The sequence below is a fragment of the Cherax quadricarinatus genome, chromosome 14, assembly GCF_038502225.1.
Source record: "Cherax quadricarinatus isolate ZL_2023a chromosome 14, ASM3850222v1, whole genome shotgun sequence".
NCBI lineage: Eukaryota > Metazoa > Arthropoda > Malacostraca > Decapoda > Parastacidae > Cherax > Cherax quadricarinatus.
Genome location: NC_091305.1, coordinates 41,723,537 through 41,745,861, shown reverse-complemented (window position 1 = coordinate 41,745,861; position 22,325 = coordinate 41,723,537). Strand labels below are relative to the sequence as shown.

Below are 22,325 nucleotides of genomic sequence, written 5' to 3'. Positions count from 1 at the left end.
TGGTACAGGGTGTGTGAGTCCCAACACCTGCCTGGCAAGGCTGGTACAGGGTGTGTGAGTCCTAACACCTGCCTGGCAAGGCTGGTACAGGGAGTGTGAGTCCCAACACCTGCCTGGCAAAGCTGGTACAGGGAGTGTGAGTCCCAACACCTGCCTGGCAAGGCTGGTACAGGGTGTGTGAGTCCCAACACCTGCCTGGCAAGGCTGGTACAGGGTGTGTGAGTCCCAACACCTGCCTGGCAAGGCTGGTACAGGGTGTGTGAGTCCCAACACCTGCCTGGCAAGGCTGGTACAGGGTGTGTGAGTCCCAACACCTGCCTGGCAAGGCTGGTACAGGGAGTGTGAGTCCCAACACCTGCCTGGCAAAGCTGGTACAGGGAGTGTGAGTCCCAACACCTGCCTGGCAAGGCTGGTACAGGGTGTGTGAGTCCCAACACCTGCCTGGCAAAGCTGGTACAGGGAGTGTGAGTCCCAACACCTGCCTGGCAAGGCTGGTACAGGGAGTGTGAGTCCCAACACCTGCCTGGCAAGGCTGGTACAGGGAGTGTGAGTCCCAACACCTGCCTGGCAAAGCTGGTACAGGGAGTGTGAGTCCCAACACCTGCCTGGCAAGGCTGGTACAGGGAGTGTGAGTCCCAACACCTGCCTGGCAAGGCTGGTACAGGGAGTGTGAGTCCCAACACCTGCCTGGCAAGGCTGGTACAGGGAGTGTGAGTCCCAACACCTGCCTGGCAAGGCTGGTACAGGGTGTGTGAGTCCCAACACCTGCCTGGCAAAGCTGGTACAGGGAGTGTGAGTCCCAACACCTGCCTGGCAAGGCTGGTACATGGAGTGTGAGTCCCAACACCTGCCTGGCAAGGCTGGTACAGGGAGTGTGAGTCCCAACACCTGCCTGGCAAGGCTGGTACAGGGAGTGTGAGTCCCAACACCTGCCTGGCAAGGCTGGTACACGGAGTGTGAGCCCCAACACCTGCCTGGCAAGGCTGGTACAGGGAGTGTGAGTCCCAACACCTGCCTGGCAAGGCTGGTACAGGGAGTGTGAGTCCCAACACCTGCCTGGCAAGGCTGGTACAGGGAGTGTGAGCCCCAACACCTGCCTGGCAAGGCTGGTACAGGGAGTGTGAGTCCCAACACCTGCCTGGCAAGGCTGGTACAGGGAGTGTGAGTCCCAACACCTGCCTGGCAAGGCTGGTACAGGGAGTGAGAGTCCCAACACCTGCCTGGCAAGGCTGGTACAGGGAGTGTGAGTCCCAACACCTGCCTGGCAAGGCTGGTACAGGGAGTGTGAGTCCCAACACCTGCCTCCTCACAAGTAACAACGATGGTGTTATTCTCTAAATCAACAACAGAAATTTTTCACCTCAAACTCCAACTTAACTGTGTTAAATCTCTCACTTTTGGTGTCTGTGGCACTATATACTATTGTGGCACTATGTACTATTGTGGCACTTCATGCTATTGTGGCACTATATGCTATTGTGGCACTATATATTTTTGTGGCACTATATGCTATTGTGACACTATACTATTGTGGCACTATATGCTATTGTTGCACAATGTACTATTGTTGCATTGTATACTATTATGGTACTGTATAGTATATGATATTATGGCACTATATACTACTGTGGCACTACATACTATTGTGGCACTGCATGCTATTGTGGCACTATATGCTATTGTGGCACTATATATTATTGTGGCACTATATGCTATTGTGACACTGTATACTATTGTGGCACTATATGCTATTGTTGCACTATGTACTATTGTTGCATTGTATACTATTATGGTACTGTATAGTATATGATATTATGGCACTATATACTACTGTGGCACTACATACTATTGTGGCACTGTATGCTATTGTGGCACTATACGCTATTGTGGCACTAAATACTATTGTGGCACTTTATGCTATTGTGGCACTATATACTATTGTGGCACTATTGTAGACAGCGGCCTAGCAGCAAGACACAAATCCTACTAGCTCTCTCTCTCGTGGGATGGCCCTGCCCGGGCCATGGGCACAACACACAAGCCTGTGTACCCACCACGACTTAACAATAAAGTAAGAAGCCTCCGAAGATATATCATTTACTACCCACTACCAGCCTACCAAATAATCCCATTAAACATTGGTAGCAGCGGTGGTCGCAGCAGTTGTGTTTGCCCAGAGAGAGGAGGGAAGGAATGAAGTTATCTTCACTTTATCACCTTATACAAGAAGCATCCGTCTCTCAACGAGTTATCCTGATGTCGTGTCTGCACTTTTGAGCATCCAGACACAGGTACAAGCAGGATCCAGCCGAAATTTGCCGAATTCTTTTGAGAATTGTAAGTGGAGTCCCAGTGACCCCACGCTACAGCGTCCCACGCTGTTTCTCAAGTCACGTGTTCAGTGTCACTTGTATGTTGCTGTTGTTGTTCAGCTCAGCACAGCTGTTTCAGCAAGCCAGAGGTGAGTTTTGTGGTGATTTCTGAGTCCAGTGTGAGTTCTCCACATGTTTGTGGGTGGGGGAGGAGGAGGAGGAAGTGGCCGTTCCTCACCTTGCCCATGCTCGCCCTACTCATGCTCACCCATCTACCATACACTCACCACTGCCCACTCCCTCTGCTGTGTTTTCTGGTGTTTCTCGTGTGATTCATTGCCAGAGCTGTGCATCCGAGTGCCCGAGGCCACTCGAAGCTACGTGGATCAGCATACCACGTAGATCACGACGCCACGTGGATCTCGATGCCACATTGGGTGTGGGCGATGTCACGTGGACCTACGAGCTACGTGAGTTACCAGATGTCCCAGGCCTCATGCTGTGGTCTGCTGCCCACATCACATTGACGTCACCGACGATGCTGTCCGACTTCATGACGTCACGATGTCTGCTGACGTCACCTCACGGTGTCTGCCTGATGTCACCTCTAAATGTCTGCTGACGTCACAGTGCTGCTGACATCACGCCTGACATCACATGATGTCACCATCGAGTGTTCTAGTAATTATTTCAGTATGTTGAGAAGATTGAGAGATATATGTCGTGTGTTAATTAATTCCTCTCACTCAGTGTTCTCACATGTTGTACCGCATGTACCGCAGGTGTGTTTAAAGTTTCCGTGTGACCAGTGAGGTCTGAGCCAGACCTGAGTAGCACCACTGTGCTAAGTCACCCGTGTGACCAGTGCATTTGACAGCTGATTTACTCAGCCCCCGAGTGACTGAGCCCTCTTGTACAGAAAGCTTTTATGCTCGTCGCTCGTGATGTTCTGCAGAATCGTACCTGCTACGATTCCCATCGAGATTTGTTTCACTTCACCTCCAGACCTTCAGAGTGCAGTTATATGTAGAGAAACAAGTCTGGGGACACTTAGACTAACCTCTGCTATAACTCCAACTGCCAAGAGAATGACACTCGTCATGCCACAGTTAGCCCTGTCGGCAGGCGCTGTGTCAGCCTCGTGTCACAAGCTTCAGTGAGCAGCCTGCACAAAGATGATGTCACTTTGACTGCTAGCTTGCTCACTGCAGTCTGGTGTATGATGTTTCGACTCCCAGATGTTTCGCCCAGTCATCTCTGCCATGACTCGCTTCACAACTCACTCCACGCTCGCCGGCAGTGACAGCCCAGCGACAGTATCAGTCGAGAAGTGTCCTCCTGAGTCACTTGCCAGAAGTCCTGCCCAGTTGCCGAGTTTTGTCGATGACTCACTAGAGGACACCAACATGTCGTGCCCCAGGTTGAGTGAAAACCTGCAGTGATTCCTACGATGACTGCTTCACCGTTCCAGATGAGACCGTATCCTGTTACATCACAGCTCAGCCGCAGCGATGTCTCCTGTGTTGCAGTATCTGTCCAGACGCAGGAAGGCGTGCAGTGATGCCCTTCGACGCTCACTGCCTATGACCACGATGTTTAGCACACCCCACATGTTTTTTTCTTCCCTCCCTGTAGGAAGTTTTTTTTCCATGTCCATATGTATATATATGTTTTTATTTTGTGTTCTGTGCCCTGTTCCTACGAGAGCGAGACCGAGTTTCTTTTACCATCAGTGTTGTCTCGTCGGGACGACATGCGGTAGGTGGCCGAGCGTATGTAGACAGCCTGTACTGTCTGCACAGACAGCCTATGCTGTCTGCCAGCTTAGTTCATATTTTGCGGCACTAAGGTGCTGCCCTCTGTAGCTAGGCCTCTTGGTGGGCACGGCAGCCTACCTGCCCTTGCCTCGCTCTCACTCATACAGCGGCCTAGCAGCAAGACACAAGGCCTACTAGCTCTCTCTCTCGTGGGATGGCCCTGCCCGGGCCATGGGCACAACACACAAGCCTGTGTACCCACCACGACTTAACAATAAAGTAAGAAGCCTCTGAAGATATATCATTTACTACCCGCTACCAGCCTACCAAATAATCCCATTAAACACTATATGCTATTGTGGCACTATATAATATTGTGGCACTATATGCTATTGTGGCACTCTATGATATTGTGGCACTATATGAAAGTGTGGCACTATATGCTATTGTGGCACTTGATACTATTGTGGCACTATATGAATGTGTGGCACTATGTAAATGTGTGGCACTATATAAATGTGTGGCACTATATTCTATTGGAGATCTATATGCAATTATGGCACATGGCATTATATGCAATTATGGCACTTGCCATTATGTGCAATTATGGCACTGTATGCAGTTATGTCAGTATATGCAGTTATGGCACTTTGCAGTATATGCAATTATGGAACTATGTGCAGTTATGGCTCTATAAGAAATATTGGTGTTTGAGGCACTATATGCAAATTTGTCTGTCTTTATAGTACTCGTCTGGTTATTCTTGTCTATTCTCACAGGGGATGAACTCTAGCTTCTTGCTCCTAAATTGTAATCCTCATTTGATTGGTCATCTTCATCCCCAGCCTCTTGACTTCTCTTACACAGTTTTCAGACCATGTATGAAGCCTCCCTCCACTGCTTGGTGTCGTGTGTCTTTCATATCTTCACTGTCCTGAAATATGATCTTCGTGAAGTCTATGGTTCATATCCGTAATAAATTTACATTTGTGTCCCATTGTTCTGGTCACTCCTGTGTGTGTGTGTGTACTCACCTAATTGTGGTTTGCAGGGGTCGATTCATAGCTCTTGGCCCCGCCTCTTCACTGATCGCTACTATGTCATTCTTTCTGCTCCATGAGCTTTGTCATACCTCTTGTTGTGTGTGTGTGTGTGTGTGTGTGTGTGTGTGTGTGTGTGTGTGTGTGTGTGTGTGTGTGTGTGTGTGTGTGTGTGTGTGTCACTATAGTAAGGAAGTGACCTCTTAATGGAGGTTAAGCAACTTCGAACATTTATTCCTACTGTCAAAGTTATTTAGTTTACAGACAACTGGTAGACACTACCAATACAAGTCAGACACTAGCGTGCCAGGACCTCTGTTCACACCCAACCCTCAGTTTGGCAAGAAATCTTTAGCTGGCGTTTCTTTCCGCTCTGGACCTGACAATGGCTCTTTACCTGATGTAAACTTCTAGGCTGAGGGAATGATTGGCTCAAACTCCTGGTCGTCACCATTCATCTTTGTTTAGGACTGATGAAGTTGCAAATGTGTCTAATTTATCAGTTTGTACCTTTTTTAACGTACCAGTTTTGTTGCAACTTAACTGTGTGTTGTATATAATGCCCTAAATAACTCCTTGTTAAGAAGCCTGAAAGTAGATATTAAAGTTAGTTTTGCTGAAGTTATGGATTTGACGTAACTTCAGGTAACATGCTGATCTTTCTTCTCTGTTAACTCTAGCGTCTCTACTCCCGGACAGTCTTCTGCCTCTGGATTCTCCGATTCTTAAATAACAAAAAAGGCACAATACCGTGACTGGAACGATACACAAATAACCCGCACATAAAAGAGAGAAGCTTACGACGACGTTTCGGTCCGACTTGGACCATTGACAAAGTCACACTAACCAGAGGTGGAGCAGGACGGCTATATATAGGCAGGAAGAGGTGGTGGTAGTAGTAGTAGTAGTAGTAGTAGTAGTACAAGAGTTGTATATAATACCGACAAGATGAAATTAAGACACATGCACAACACCCGGGCATCCCCATCATAGACGTTTCGCCATCCAGCCAGCCACTGGATGGCGAAACGTCCACAACAAAGACAACCAGACGCCGCACATGTCTTAATTTCATCAGTAGTTGTAGTAGTAGTAGAAGAAGAAGAGGTAGTAGTAGTGGTAGTGGTAGAAGTGGGAAATAAAAAGGACGAGCCAGTCAAATACAAAGGAAGGGGAGCACTGCAAGAGAGCTAGATGCCCACAGAGGGAGAGCAAGCGCACACAGGTGCGTGAAAGGGGAAGTGGTGAAATAAATGAAGAAGGAACAGAAACACGAGACAGGAGAGAGAAAGACAACCCAGAGGAGAAAAGGAAAGAGGAAAGGGGAAGAGGAAGAAGAAGAAAAAGGAAAAGAAAAAATGAGGATTCAGGTTAAGTCACGGGTGTTCTTAGTTATTCTTCTCACTAGTTTCACATTAGTAAGTAGCGATGTGTAAATTTTAATTTCCTTTGGCAGGTCATTTATGTATATAATGAAATACTAGAGGTCTCAGCAGTGATGCTTGGAGGCCTTCACTAGTCACCCGTCATTCCTTTCTTATCATTACTCGCTGCCTTCTATTCTTCAGGTATTCCTCTATCCACCTGTTATTCATTCCTGGTCTTCTAATTTGTATATTAGTCTCTTGTGTTGTGCTGTACCAAAGTTTACCCACAGTCAGGGAAGATACAGTCTACCCATCCCTCTCTCCCATGTTTCTCTTCGGCTCCTCTCTAGATCAACTCAAGGAGAATGATACACTGCAGCAGGCCTACTGGCCTATACTTGGCAAGTTTTTCTCAAACACAACCATTCCCACCAACTTATTTAGTTATCGTTCATGTATCCCTTTTATTCCTAGATTCTTTATTCCGTTTTATTATCTTTTCTAGTGTGGTTTTTGCCACTACATTAGCCAAAACATGTTTGTAGTTTAATGTTTCCTTTCTGCTTCTCTTTCTTTTGTATTAAGATCACATTTGCAGTTTCTTCACTGTCTGGTACTTGGGAAATCTCAATCAAGGAGCTGTTTACCCTTGCTACGGGACGGCACAGTTCCTCTGCTCTCCTAGTTGAGTGAGTGTATGTCTACAAATAGACGGGCGTGTGTCCAGATAGTTTGGTGTCAGGACAGTGACCAAGGTCGACCACATAGCAACATGCTTCTGATCTCTCGTTGAATTCTGACATGGACTCCTTACCAAACATCCAGTTTGCTTTTGTCATTATCAACTTCCAGATATCTTTAATAATTCACAGAGAACTAATCTCACTCTGGAAATGACGCTGTAGACGATGTTCCATACGTCTTGAAACGCACCGTAAGCTGACCCGATCAATCATCTAGAAATTTTCTGCTTTAAGTTCAACTCTCGTACATCCTCCTGTGTGAGCCCCTTGATTGATGTGTGTTCGAAGAGGACAGGGATTGATGTAACCAGTCAGTACTATTGTTGCTACTACTGCTGTGGTACTACTACTACTACTACTAGTACTATTACTATCTGTCCTCTGACTCTCTCCTCACATCTTTACACAACTTGGCTCTTGGTTATATTTCTGTTGTCTCTCTCTCAGTTTGTCTCGATAACAACTTAGGACGCACCATAACCTCGTCTAAGGTTTCCTCTTCAGAACTTGAGCTATCTGCGAACGTTCCACTCATGGTTATGTGACTTTTATTCTTAAACACTATTGTTGTCTTGTTACAGAAATCATCGTAACAATGTAAACACATCAATTCACAATCCGTAAGTCTCATTCAATATCCTTAACTTAACGACGATGAGATCCGCTTGTGCAGCCGGAACTAGAACCGTCTATTTTGCCATTATATACCCACTTACAGTTCTTATGACACATCAGTGCACTTTTAAGGCACGCCTTGTCTAAGGTATACTTACCACCGTATGTATCCCTTGAGGATCCCACTCACAGCAGTCGGCTGGTACAAGATACCTGGTTACTGTTAGGTGAACAGGAGCAGCAGGTGTTGAAAGACTTGCCCCTAAGTCTCACCTTACCTGGGAAACAATCCTGGGTCTTCTTGTTTTTGAGAAGAACGTTGTAACCAGTGTTTTAGTTCATTATTTTTCGCTTTTCGATGTTTTTATGGTGGCATTTCTTCTTGCGATTATCATTCGCTTTCTTTCTGTAAAAAAAGACGGGATGGGAGGAGCAAGGAATGATTGAAGGAAAGGGGGACGAAAGGAAGGAAGGGGAAAAGTTGGAAAGGAGAGAGAGAAGACATGAATGAAGGAAGAAATGAGTGAAGAAATGAAAGGGGGGAAAGAAGAAAGGAAAGAAGGATGAATGGAAAAAAAAGGGAAAATGAAGGTGGGGTGTAAGCAAGGAGAAAAGAAATGAAAATGAGAGAAGGAATAAAGGAGGGAAGAAACACAGTTACAGTGAACACTAGGACCTGGAGGAGAAAAAATAGGGGAAGGGGATGAGGAACTAAGCAACAAGAGATGAAACACAAGACGTAAGCGAAGTAAATGAAGAAAAAAATAAACAACAAAAGCTTGAAAGCACCTTACTACAAGTCTTGCTTGTGCAACAACAACAGCATCAACAAGAGGAAGGTCTCTGTCCTTTCACAAGGTCACTGCGTTTACACAGGAGTACCAACCTAACAAATAAGATTCTCACTAATTGTTGCAATGGCTGCAGACAGGTGTGTCACTCCCAGCACCCAGGTAATGTGGGTATTGTGATGTGGGTGTACAAACTAATGAGGATCACCATGCGAGACGGTCCTGTCAGTCTTCTAAATATCACAGTGTTGGTGTGTTCGACAGTAGGCCTTGACGAATACATACGTATATTAAAGAAATGAATATACTATATTTTTTGTTGTTTTCATCATTATGGCTTATGATGAAACAAAATCAACCTACGCACAAGCTCTTCAGTCAGGAGTTTCAGACAAAAAATATTAGTTCTGCAAATGACTTTATGTGGAGCAACAAGTCTGTAAAGTAAAAGGACACAAGTGCAACTAATGTGACATTTATTGTGGCACGTTGTCGCTCTCCAGGAGCTTTATCAAGCCATTACAAACAATACATGGACACAGAGGGTATATAAGCTCAGAGTGAGGCATCTAGTGGACCATGACACTAGTATTCACCTCACTCTGAGCCTTTATATACCCTCTGTGTCCATGTATTGTTTGCTTGATAAAAGCTCCTGGGAGCGAAACGTACAGATAAATGTCACAGTTAGTGCACTTGTGTCCTTTTACTTTACACAAATGACTTGTGGAGGAACAAGTCTGCCTCCACGTTGTCCTCTGCTGACAGTATGAGCAGCATCTGTGGGACAAAGAACTTTATACACGAAGGCAAAAAGGGGAATGTACCAGAGTACAGTGGTGCAGTTGTATGGGTATGAAGCATGGGTTTTAGACAGCAAGGAGACTGCGGTAGTGATGTCGCATTTGAGGGCAATGTGTGGTGTAAATGTTGTGCAATGAATTCCGACTTTAAAGATTAGGATGAGATGTGGAGTTTCCAAAATTACTGATGGGACGTTGTTGAGCAGGTTTGGATATTTAGAGAGAATAGAAGATAATAGGATAACTGGAGGGCGTTTAATCTAGGGTGGAGGGAAGGAGGAGGAATAAGGGTCATCCTAGGAAAGGTTAGAGGAGAGGGTTAAGAGTGCTAGGAGTGTGGGCATGTAACAGGTATGCGTGAGAGTGATAAACAGGAGTGAGTGGAGGTAAGTAGTTTTTCATGATCTGATATGCTGTTGGAGTGTGAGCAAGGTACATGAAGGGATTCAGGGAAATCGGCTTGCTGGGCTTGAGTCCTGGAGGTGGAAAGTACAGTGCCTGCAGTGTGAAGGAGAGGTGCGGCGGATGCTGCGGTTTGACCTGGTCATCTGCAATGATGTCGGCACTATTCTGGAGAGACAGTAATTTAAATAAATGAAACTGAAAGTGTTCTCCTTAAGTAGAGTTCATTAAATCGGGAAGCAGCCAAGGCGAGAGAAGGAGTCGCGAAGAGATAAGATAAGATAAGATTTTCTTCAGATTTTTAACCTTGGAGGGTTAGCCACCCAGGATAACACAAGAAAGTCAGTGCGTCATCGAGACTGTCTTATTTCCAGTGGGGTCCTCAATCTTGCCCCCCAGGATGCAACCCACACCAGTCGACTAACACCCAGGCACCTACTTGCTGCTAGGTGAGCATGATAACAGGTATAAGGAAACACCTGAGAGTCGAGAATCCCAGGGTAACATACGGAGGACACAGAGGAAGAGAAAAATAATACAGAAAACTAAATAAAGGGAAGGAAAATCCTGTGTCACAAACCTACTGGAGTTCTATGGCAAGATAACTGCAATAAGACACGAGAGAGAGGGGTTGGTAGACTGCATTTTCTTGGACTGCAAGAAGGCCTTCGATACAGTTCCTCACATGTATGGCCGAATAATAAATGTGAGATAACAAGAAAAACGAAAAACCCTTCATAATTTGCACCGTACGACACAAGAGATAAATCTTTCCTGAGAGACACAAACTTGTACTAAAAAGTAAAATATAACTTTAGAATCAGAAAAAAACAATACAAACACAAGCTAAAGGATTAGTAAATAAAACAGCCGTCCCATATACAATTAAAACACCATCAAACACAGAGCAGTTGATCCAAAATACCGCGTGATTGATTAGTTGATTAGTTTTAAAGGCAGTCAACTAAACGAGGGACCTTAAGGCTGTATGTTACTTACATACCTTTAAAAAATAGGGATTAAATTACGAATATATACCCACTTAGAGACATATACCTTTCAGGTATATCACACTGTCTAAAACACCTCACATCATTGAAAAAAACATCAGAGAAACAGCAATTTAAAAACTCCGTTTGGAAAATTCTTCAGATTAATGAAGTTGTTGAATACAGATCAACATCGCGTTAAAAACATGAAATGGGAGCTGACGTAAATAATAAGTCGGATGCAGAGGTTCATTTGTTTTGCCAGGTGTTGTGACGTCAGCACTGTGTTATGATCACGTGATGCCAGGTGTTGTGACGTCAGCACTGTGTTATGATCATGTGATGCCAGGTGTTGTGACGTCAGCACTGTGTTATGATCACGTGACGCCAGGTGTTGTGACGTCAGCACTGTGTTATGATCACGTGACGCCAGGTGTTGTGACGTCAGCACTGTGTTATGATCACATGACGCCAGGTGTTGTGACGTCAGCACTGTGTTATGATCACGTGACGCCAGGTGTTGTGACGTCAGCACTGTGTTATGATCACGTGACGCCAGGTGTTGTGACGTCAGCACTTTGTTATGATCACGTGACGCCAGGTGTTGTGACGTCAGCACTGTGTTATGATCACGTGACGCCAGGTGTTGTGACGTCAGCACTTTGTTATGATCACGTGACGCCAGGTGTTGTGACGTCAGCACTGTGTTATGATCACGTGACGCCAGGTGTTGTGACGTCAGCACTGTGTTATGATCACGTGACGCCAGGTGTTGTGACGTCAGCACTGTGTTATGATCACGTGACGCCAGGTGTTGTGACGTCAGCACTGTGTTATGATCACGTGACGCCAGGTGTTGTGACGTCAGCACTGTGTTATGATCACGTGACGCCAGGTGTTGTGACGTCAGCACTGTGTTATGATCACGTGACGCCAGGTGTTGTGACGTCAGCACTGTGTTATGATCACGTGACGCCAGGTGTTGTGACGTCAGCACTGTGTTATGATCACGTGAAGCCAGGTGTTGTGACGTCAGCACTGTATTATGATCACGTGACGCCAGGTGTTGTGACGTCAGCACTGTGTTATGATCACGTGACGCCAGGTGTTGTGACGTCAGCACTGTGTTATGATCACGTGACGCCAGGTGTTGTGACGTCAGCACTGTGTTATGATCACGTGACGCCAGGTGTTGTGACGTCAGCACTGTGTTATGATCACGTAACGCCAGGTGTTGTGACTTCAGCACTGTGTTATGATCACGTAACGCCAGGTGTTGTGACGTCAGCACTGTGTTATGATCACGTAACGCCAGGTGTTGTGACGTCAGCACTGTGTTATGATCACGTGACGCCAGGTGTTGTGACGTCAGCACTGTGTTATGATCACGTGATGCCAGGTGTTTTGACGTCAGCACTGTGTTGTGATCACGTGATGCCAGGTGCTGTGACGTCAGCACTGTGTTATGATCACGTAACGCCAGGTGTTGTGACGTCAGCACTGTGTTATGATCACGTGACGCCAGGTGTTGTGACGTCAGCACTGTTATGATCACGTAACGCCAGGTGTTGTGACGTCAGCACTGTGTTATGATCATGTGATGCCAGGTGTTGTGACGTCAGCACTGTGTTATGATCACGTAACGCCAGGTGTTGTGACGTCAGCACTGTGTTATGATCACGTAACGCCAGGTGTTGTGACGTAAGCACTGTGTTATGATCATGTGATGCCAGGTGTTGTGACGTCAGCACTGTGTTATGATCACGTGACGCCAGGTGTTGTGACGTCAGCACTGTGTTATGATCACGTGACGCCAGGTGTTGTGACGTCAGCACTGTGTTATGATCACATGACGACAGGTGTTGTGACGTCAGCACTGTGTTATGATCACGTAACGCCAGGTGCTATGACGTCAGCACTGTGTTATGATCACGTGACCCCAGGTGCTATGACGTAAGCACTGTGTTATGATCACGTGACCCCAGGTGCTGTGACGTCATCACTGTGTTGTGATCACGTGACGCCAGGTGTTGTGACGTCAGCACTGTGTTATGATCACATGACGCCAGGTGTTGTGACGTCAGCACTGTGTTATGATCACGTGACCCCAGGTGCTATGACGTAAGCACTGTGTTATGATCACGTGACCCCAGGTGCTATGACGTAAGCACTGTGTTATGATCACGTGACCCCAGGTGCTGTGACGTCAGCACTGTGTTATGATCACGTGACGCCAAGTGCTGTGACGTCAGCACTGTGTTAGGATCACGTGACGCCAGGTGCTGTGTCGGAGCTAGGGTGAGGTGGGTGATGCTGGGTGGACTAGGGTGAGGTGGGTGATGCTGGGTGATGCTGGGTGGACTAGGGTGAGGTGGGTGATGCTGGGTGGACTAGGGTGAGGTGGGTGATGCTGGGTGATGCTGGGTGGACTAGGGTGAGGTGGGTGATGCTGGGTGGACTAGGGTGAGGTGGGTGATGCTGGGTGATGCTGGGTGGACTAGGGTGAGGTGGGTGATGCTGGGTGGACTAGGGTGAGGTGGGTGATGCTGGGTGATGCTGGGTGGACTAGGGTGAGGTTGGTGATGCTGGGTGGACCAGGGTAAGGTGGGTGATGCTGGGTGGACTAGGGTGAGGTGGGTGATGCTGGGTGATGCTGGGTGGACTAGGGTGAGGTGGGTGATGCTGGGTGGACTAGGGTGAGGTGGGTGATGCAGGGTGGACTAGGGTGAGGTGGGTGATGCTGGGTGGACTAGGGTGAGGTAGGTGATGCTGGGTGGACTAGGGTGAGGTGGGTGATGCTGGGTGGACTAGGGTGAGGTGGGTGATGCTGGGTGGACTAGGGTGAGGTGGGTGATGCTGGGTGGACTAGGGTGAGGTGGGTGATGCTGGGTGGACCAGGGTGAGGTGGGTTATGCTGGGTGGACTAGGGTGAGGTGGGTGATGCTGGGTGGACTAGGGTGAGGTGGGTGATCCAGGGTGAACTAGGTTGAGGTGGGTGATGCTGGGAGGACTAGGGTGAGGTGGGTGATGCAGGGTGAACTAGGGTGAGGTGGGTGATGCTGGGAGGACTACGGTGAGGTGGGTGATGCTGGGTGAACTAGGGTGAGGTGGGTGATGCTGGGAGGACTAGGGTGAGGTGGATGATGCAGGGTGGACTAGGGAGAGGTGGGTGATGCTGGGTGAACTAGGGTGAGGTGGGTGATGCTGGGTGGACTAGGGTGAGGTGGGTGATGCAGGGTGAACTAGGGTGAGGTGGGTGATGCTGGGTGGACTAGGGTGAGGTGGGTGATGCTGGGTGAACTAGGGTGAGGTGGGTGATGCTGGGTGGACTAGGGTGAGGTGGGTGATGCAGGGTGAAGTAGGGTGATGTGGGTGATGCAGGGTGGACTAGGGTGAGGTGGGTGATGCTGGGTGAACTAGGGTGAGGTGGGTGATGCAGGGTGAGCTAGGGTGAGGTGGGTGATGCTGGGTGGACTAGGGTGAGGTGGGTGATGCAGGGTGGACTAGGGTGAGGTGGGTGATGCTTGGTGAACTAGGGTGAGGTGGGTGATGCTGGGTGGACTAGGGCGAGGTGGGTGATGCTGGGTGAACTAGGGTGAGGTGGGTGATGCTGGGTGGACTAGGGTGAGGTGGGTGATGCTGGGTGAACTAGGGTGAGGTGGGTGATGCAGGGTGAAGTAGGGTGAGGTGGGTGATGCTGGGTGGACTAAGGTGAGGTGGGTGATGCTGGGTGAACTAGGGTGAGGTGGGTGATGCTGGGTGGACTAGGGTTAGGTGGGTGATGCTGGGTGGACTAGGGTGAGGTGGGTGATGCAGGGTGAGCTAGGGTGAGGTGGGTGATGCAGGGTGAACTAGGGTGAGGTGGGTGATGCTGGGTGAACTAGGGTGAAGTGGGTGATGCTGGGTGAACTAGGGTGAGATGGGTGATGCTGGGTGAACTAGGGTGAGGTGGGTGATGCTGGGTGGACTAGGGTGAGTTGGGTGATGCAGGGTGAAGTAGGGTGAGGTGGGTGATGCAGGGTGGACTAGGGTGAGGCGGGTGATGCTGGGTGGACTAGGGTGAGGTGGGTGATGCAGGGTGAAGTAGGGTGAGGTGGGTTATGCAGGGTGAAGTAGGGCGAGGTGGGTGATGCAGGGTGAAGTAGGGTGAGGTGGGTGATGCAGGGTGGACTAGTGTGAGGTGGGTGATGCTGAGTGGACTAGTGTGAGGTGGGTGATGCTGGGTGGACTAGGGTGAGGTGGGTGATGCTGGGTGGACTAGGGTGAGGAGGGTGATGCTGGGTGGACTAGGGTGAGGTGGGTGATGCTGGGTGGACTAGTGTGAGGTGGGTGATGCTGGGTGGACTAGGGTGAGGTGGGTGATGCTGGGTGGACTAGGGTGAGGAGGGTGATGCTGGGTGGACTAGGGTGAGGTGGGTGATGCTGGGTGGACTTGGGTGAGGTGGGTGATGCTGGGTGGACTAGGGTGAGGTGGGTGATGCTGGGTTGACTAGGGTGAGGTGGGTGATGCAGGGTGGACTAGGGTGAGGTGGGTGATGTTGGGTGCACTAGGGTGAGGTGGGTGATGCTGGGTGGACTAGGGTGAGGTGGGTGATGCAGGGTGAAGTAGGGTGAGGTGGGTGATGCAGGGTGGACTAATGTGAGGTGGGTGATGCTGGGTGAACTAGGGTGAGGTGGGTGATGCAGGGTGAGCTAGGGTGAGGTGGGTGATGCTGGGTGGACTAGGGTGAGGTGGATGATGCAGGGTGAACTAGGGTGAAGTGGGTGATGCTGGGTGGACTAGGGCGAGGTGGGTGATGCTGGGTGGACTAGGGTGAGGAGGGTGACGCTGGGTGGACTAGGGTGAGGTGGGTGATGCTGGGTGGACTTGGGTGAGGTGGGTGATGCTGGGTGGACTAGGGTGAGGTGGGTGATGCTGGGTTGACTAGGGTGAGGTGGGTGATGCTGGGTTGACTAGGGTGAGGTGGGTGATGCAGGGTGGACTAGGGTGAGGTGGGTGATGTTGGGTGCACTAGGGTGAGGTGGGTGATGCTGGGTGGACTAGGGTGAGGTGGGTGATGCAGGGTGAAGTAGGGTGAGGTGGGTGATGCAGGGTGGACTAGGGTGAGGTGGGTGATGCTGGGTGAACTAGGGTGAGGTGGGTGATGCAGGGTGAGCTAGGGTGAGGTGGGTGATGCTGGGTTTACTAGGGTGATGTGGGTGATGCAGGGTGAACTAGGGTGAAGTGGGTGATGCTGGGTGGACTAGGGCGAGGTGGGTGATGCAGGGTGGACTAGGGTGAGGTGGGTGATGCTTGGTGAACTAGGGTGAGGTGGGTGATGCTGGGTGGACTAGGGCGAGGTGGGTGATGCAGGGTGAACTAGGGTGAGGTGGGTGATGCTGGGTGGACTAGGGTGAGGTGGGTGATGCTGGGTGAACTAGGGTGAGGTGGGTGATGCAGGGTGAAGTAGGGTGAGGTGGGTGATGCTGGGTGGACTAGGGTGAGGTGGGTGATGCTGGGTGAATTAGGGTGAGGTGGGTGATGGTGGGTGGACTAGGGTGAGGTGGGTGATGCAGGGTGAAGTAGGGTGAGGTGGGTGATGCAGGGTGGACTAGGGTGAGGTGGGTGATGCTGGGTGGACTAGGGTGAGGTGGGTGATGCAGCGTGAACTAGGGTGAGGTGGGTGATGCAGGGTGAACTAGGGTGAGGTGGGTGATGCTGGGTGAACTAGAGTGAGGTGGGTGATGCTGGGTGGACTAGGGTGAGGTGGGTGATGCTGAGTGAACTAGGGTGAGGTGGGTGATGCTGGGTGAACTAGGGTGAGGTGGGTGATGCTGGGTGAACTATGGTGAGGTGGGTGATGCTGGGTGGACTAGGGTGAGGTGGGTGATGCAGGGTGAAGTAGGGTGAGGTGGGTGATGCAGGGTGGACTAGGGTGAGGCGGGTGATGCTGGGTGGACTAGGGTGAGGTGGGTGATGCAGGGTGAAGTAGAGTGAGGTGGGTGATGCAGGGTGAAGTAGGGTGAGATGGGTGATGCATGGTGAAGTAGGGAGAGGTGGGTGATGCAGGGTGTCGTAGGGTGAGGTGGGTGATGCTGGGTGGACTAGTGTGAGGTGGGTGATGCTGGGTGGACTAGGGTGAGGTGGGTGATGCTGGGTGGTCTAGGGTGAGGTGGATGATGCTGGGTTGACTAGGGTGAGGTGGGTGATGCTGGGTTGACTAGGGTGAGGTGGGTGATGCAGGGTGGACTAGGGTGAGGTGGGTGATGCTGGGTGGACTAGGGTGAGGTGGGTGATGCTGGGTGGACTAGGGTGAGGTGAGTGATGCTGGGTGGACTAGGGTGAGGTGGGTGATGCTGGGTGGACTAGGGTGAGGTGGGTGATGCTGGGTGGAGTAGGGTGAGTTGGGTGATGCTTGGTGAACTAGGGTGATGTGGGTGATGCCGGGTGGACTAGGGTGAGGTGGGTGATGCTGGGTGGACTATGGTGAGGTGGGTGATGATGGGTGGACTAGGGTGAGGTGGGTGATGCTGTGTGAACTAGGGTAAGGTGGGTGATGCTTGGTTAACTAGGGTGAGGTGGGTGATGCTGGGTGGACTAGGGTGAGTTGGGTGATTCTGGGTGGGCTAGGGTGAGGTGGGTGATGCTGGGTGGACTAGGGTGAGGTGGGTGATGCTGGGTGGACTAGGGTGAGGTGGGTGATGCTGGGTGGACTAGGGTGAGGTGGGTGATGCTTGGTGAACTAGGGTGAGGTGGGTGATGCCGGGTGGACTAGGGTGAGGTGGGTGATGCTGGGTGGACTATGGTGAGGTGGGTGATGCTGGGTGGACTAGGGTGAGGTGGGTGATGCTGGGTGGACTAGGGTGAGGTGGGTGATGCTGGGTGGACTAGGGTGAGGTGGGTGATGCTGGGTGGACTAGGGTGAGGTGGGTGATGCTTGGTGAACTAGGGTGAGGTGGGTGATGCCGGGTGGACTAGGGTGAGTTGGGTGATGCTGGGTGAACTAGGGTGAGTTGGGTGATGCTGGGTGGACTAGGGTGAGGTGGGTGATGCTGGGTGGACTAGGGTGAGGTGGGTGATGCTGGGTGGACTAGGGTGAGGTGGGTGATGCTGGGTGGTCTAGGGTGAGGTGGGTGATGCTGGGTGGACTAGGGTGAGGTGGGTGATGCTGGGTGGACTAGGGTGAGGTGGGTGGTGCTGGGTGAACTAGGGTGAGGTGGGTGATCCTGGGTGAACTAGGGTGAGGTGGGTGATGCTTGGTGAACTAGGGTGAGGTGGGTGATGCTGGGTGGACTAGGGTGAGGTGGGTGATGCTGGGTGGACTAGGGTGAGGTGGGTGGTGCTGGGTGAACTAAGGTGAGGTGGGTGATGCTGGGTGAACTAGGGTGAGGTGGGTGATACTGGGTGAACTAGGGTGAGGTGGGTGATGCTTGGTGAACTAGGGTGAGGTGGGTGATGCTTGGTGAACTAGGGTGAGGTGGGTGATGCTTGGTGAACTAGGGTGAGGTGGGTGATGCTGGGTGGACTAGGGTGAGGTGGGTGATACTGGGTGAACTAGGGTGAGGTGGGTGATGCTTGGTGAACTAGGGTGAGGTGGGTGATGCTTGGTGAACTAGGGTGAGGTGGGTGATGCTTGGTGAACTAGGGTGAGGTGGGTGATGCTGGGTGGACTAGGGTGAGGTGGGTGATGCTGGGTGGACTAGTGTGATATACGCAGAAATGAGAAATATGGTGAAAGGGGAACTAGACAAGAATGGAGTATCAAAGTAATAGAATGAGAGAGAACTAGAGAGTGAGGAACAACAGGCAGGAGGAGGAGGAGGTAGAAGACGGAAGAAAGAAACAAAAGAGGGAAAATTATGGCCTAAAAGAAAGCGGAGTTGAGAGTGAACGAAAGAACAAGGTGACAAACAAGAGTGAACATTTAAGGGTGTTCAGAAGAACATAGACTGAAGAACAGTTCTCTGAACCGCAGAATTACGGTTCTTCGAAGCATCAGTGAATATATTTCAAGTAAAAAGAATGATAATGAAGACAGAGAAGTGAATTAGGAATAAATATTGCAAGTAGTATAAGAAAGAATTTGAGGAGACCCACACTTGATAACACCAGCCATCATTATTGTACTTTTTATTTCGTTCATAAACCAGACTGGTTGTTTTAAGAGGCGCCTGAGTGTCCTTGTTTTCTAATGTCATATCTGTTATCCATTATAATCTATCTTGTCCATAATTACTAACTCATTTGCTTTGTCTACTTTCATAAGGTTAAGTCCAGGATCTTTCCTTAATTCGTGGAATAACTTAAAACTTTGAGGACAGAACAAATGCGTTAGTTATTATTGACAAGGTAGATTATGAGAGAAAAATAACGTTATTATAAGACGTTGTTGACATGATCACGAATCTGAGTTTTAATGTCTGTCAGAATCACATGATATGTTGCCTAACAATCATAGGTATTATATTATACAATATTTTCCGGCACAAACGGTGTGTTTCTCCCAACTAAAGTTTTGGAAAATCACCCTGCGCCTTATATGCTGAAAGTCAGCGTGAAGGGTTGGTTTTGGGTTACGCTTAAGTCCTTTCTAAAATTTTCTCTTATACGTTTAAAGATACATATTTTTTTCATTTACATTAATATAATAATTAATAATTTTATACCAAAAGAACCTTAGAAAACTTACCTAACCTTATTATAATAAGCGCAATTTAATTTAGCCTAATCAAACTAAATATATTTTAGATAAGTTTACAATATTTTAATAATAAACAAACACAATGAAATATATTTTCGTTAGGTTCAGAATGATTTTTGCGAAATTATTGCAAACACAAAATTTCGCTTGCCTTATTCGGCAAGAAGAGCATTGCTATTTAAGCAAAATCGCAAGTTTTATCTATTCGTCACGACATATATATATATATATGTCGTGCCGAATAGGCAGAGCTTGCGATCTTGGCTTAAATAGCAACGCTCATCTTGCCATATAGGACAAGTGAAAATTTGTGTATGCAACAATTTCGCCAAAATCATTCTGAACCTAACGAAAAAAATATATTTGATTGTGTTTGTTTAGTATTAAATTACTGTAAGCGTATTTAAAATATATTTAGTTGGGTTAGGCTGAAATAAATTGCTCTTGTTATAATAAGGTTAGGTAAGTTTTCTAAGATACTTTTGGTGCAAAATTAAAATTTTTTGCATTAGCATTAATGAAAAAAATATATCTTTAAACATATAAGAGAAAATTTTAGAAAGGACTTAATTTTAAATGAGTTCTTGCTAATTGACCAGTTTTACATATTCGGCACGACATATATATATATATATATATATATATATATATATATATATATATATATATATATATATATATATATATATATATATATATATATATATATATATATATATATATATATATATATATATATATATATATATATATATATATATATATATATATATATATATATATATATATATATATATATATATATATATATATATATATATATAGGTACAAAGGAGTCCCTCTTAGGTGATCTTACACAAGTGATGACAGGAAATGGGTCTCATCCTGAATCCATTAAAATGTAAAATCATCTCAGTCAGTCAACAAGTGATAAATGCAGTGAGATCCAAACTACCAGGAGCAGCAGTCATTGCCCCTACAAATAGCGTCTTGCTAGGAGCATCTCTGGAAAGCGATGCCATTGAGACAATTCTCAGGAAGAAATTGGAAGAATTGATGAGAATGGAACAACGAATAGGCAATCTGGACACCCACGATGCCTTGTACCTTCTCACAAAGTGCTTGAGTCTGCCCAGGTTGACATATTTCCTAAGATGTGCAGCTTCATATGATAACCCTATACTGCACGAATATGACAGTATACTGAGGCAGATTTTTACGAAAGTACTTAACCTTGCTCTAGAAGACGGGCAGTGGAACCAAGCTACACTTCCAGTCAGACTAAGAGGCACTGGTGTCCGCGAGTCATCACAGATTGCGCTACCTGTTTTTCTGTCCTCATGTATTGCATCCAGAGGGCTTGTAGCAGCGATTCTCCCTGAACATCTTAGGGACAAGATTGGAGCCCAGGACCAAAAGTTCATTGACGGAGCCATGATCTGGGATAATCTAACAGGCTCTGAAACCAGACCTGCTCCCCCCAACAACTACAAACAGTCGCACTGGGATGGCCCGATAGTGGAGAAAATAGTTTCAACAATGCTTCAGAGTGTGTCAGGGAAGGATAGAGCCCACCTCCTGGCGGTGAGAGCTCCTCATGCAGGGGACTTTCTGTTGGCTGTTCCCAACTCCAGCCTTGGCACACGCCTCGACTCACAGACCATCCGCATTGATGTTGCCCTTAGAGTTGCCGCCCCTATTCTCGCCGAACACAGGTGTATTTGTGGCAGTGAAGCAGCAGACCGATTTGGTACCATGGTCTTGTGTGCCGTAAATCCGAGGGAAAGATTGCAAGACATGAGGAGGTTAATAACATTATCGTGAGGAGCCTCACAACACCCGGATGCCCAGCAGTAAGGGAGCCACCCCAACTATGCAGATCTGATGGCAGCCAGAAGCGTCCAGATGGTATCACACTTCAAGCTTGGACAGATGGTATGCAGGTGGTGTGGAACTACATGTGTGCATCTACCTTGGCTGATACCTATCTACAATACACCAGGGAGGAAGGAGAGGCAGCCGCCAGCTTCAGGAAGTCCCAAAAGTCTAGAAAATATGGAGAACTTGCCCAGCATTATATGTTGGTTCCCATAGGCTCAGAGACCCTTGGCTCATGAGGAAAGAATGCATCTAAATTCCTTAAGGAGCTAGGCAAAAGACTCATCAGGGTAACTAAGGATCCCAGGGCAGCTAGTCTTCTGTTCCAGCGACTCAGCGCTGCTGTTCAGAGGGGTAATGCTTGCTGTATTTTGGGCACACACCCCAGTTATGAAGAGCTGAATGAGATTTTCACATTATAATTAGTGACTAACATGTAACAATATGTACTAGACATGTATCTCTCACATCTCATGTACTGTATATGCCATCTCTATATCAACAATGTATCTCTTAAACCTTTTGTACCATATTATGTAATAAAATATACCTATTGATAAAAAAAATGAAAAGATGGTGTGGTAGAGGAAGTGGAATATTCAAACGGCTTCAGGAAGAAATCCAAATATTCTTCCTTGAAGCCTTTTTATCCACTTCTCCCAGGCTATGGGTCCCACTATATATATATATATATATATATATATATATATATATATATATATATATATATATATATATATATATATATATATATATATATATATATATATATATATATATATATATATATATATATATATATATATATATATATATATATATATATATATATATATATATATATATATATATATATGCATATGCATATGTATATATATATATATATGCATATATATATTTACCTGTTATCTCTTCTGCATGATGGCTGTCTTGGTGAAATCATTAAC

The 22,325-nt window shown here is 47.6% G+C and overlaps 1 protein-coding gene across 1 annotated transcript in view; it reads left to right on the top strand.

The window, feature by feature from the left end:
• The window catches only part of LOC128694876 (uncharacterized), a 163,356-nt gene that overhangs the window by 74,253 nt on the left and 66,778 nt on the right, over positions 1-22,325 (top strand). The gene's annotated exons all lie outside the window — the stretch shown is intronic.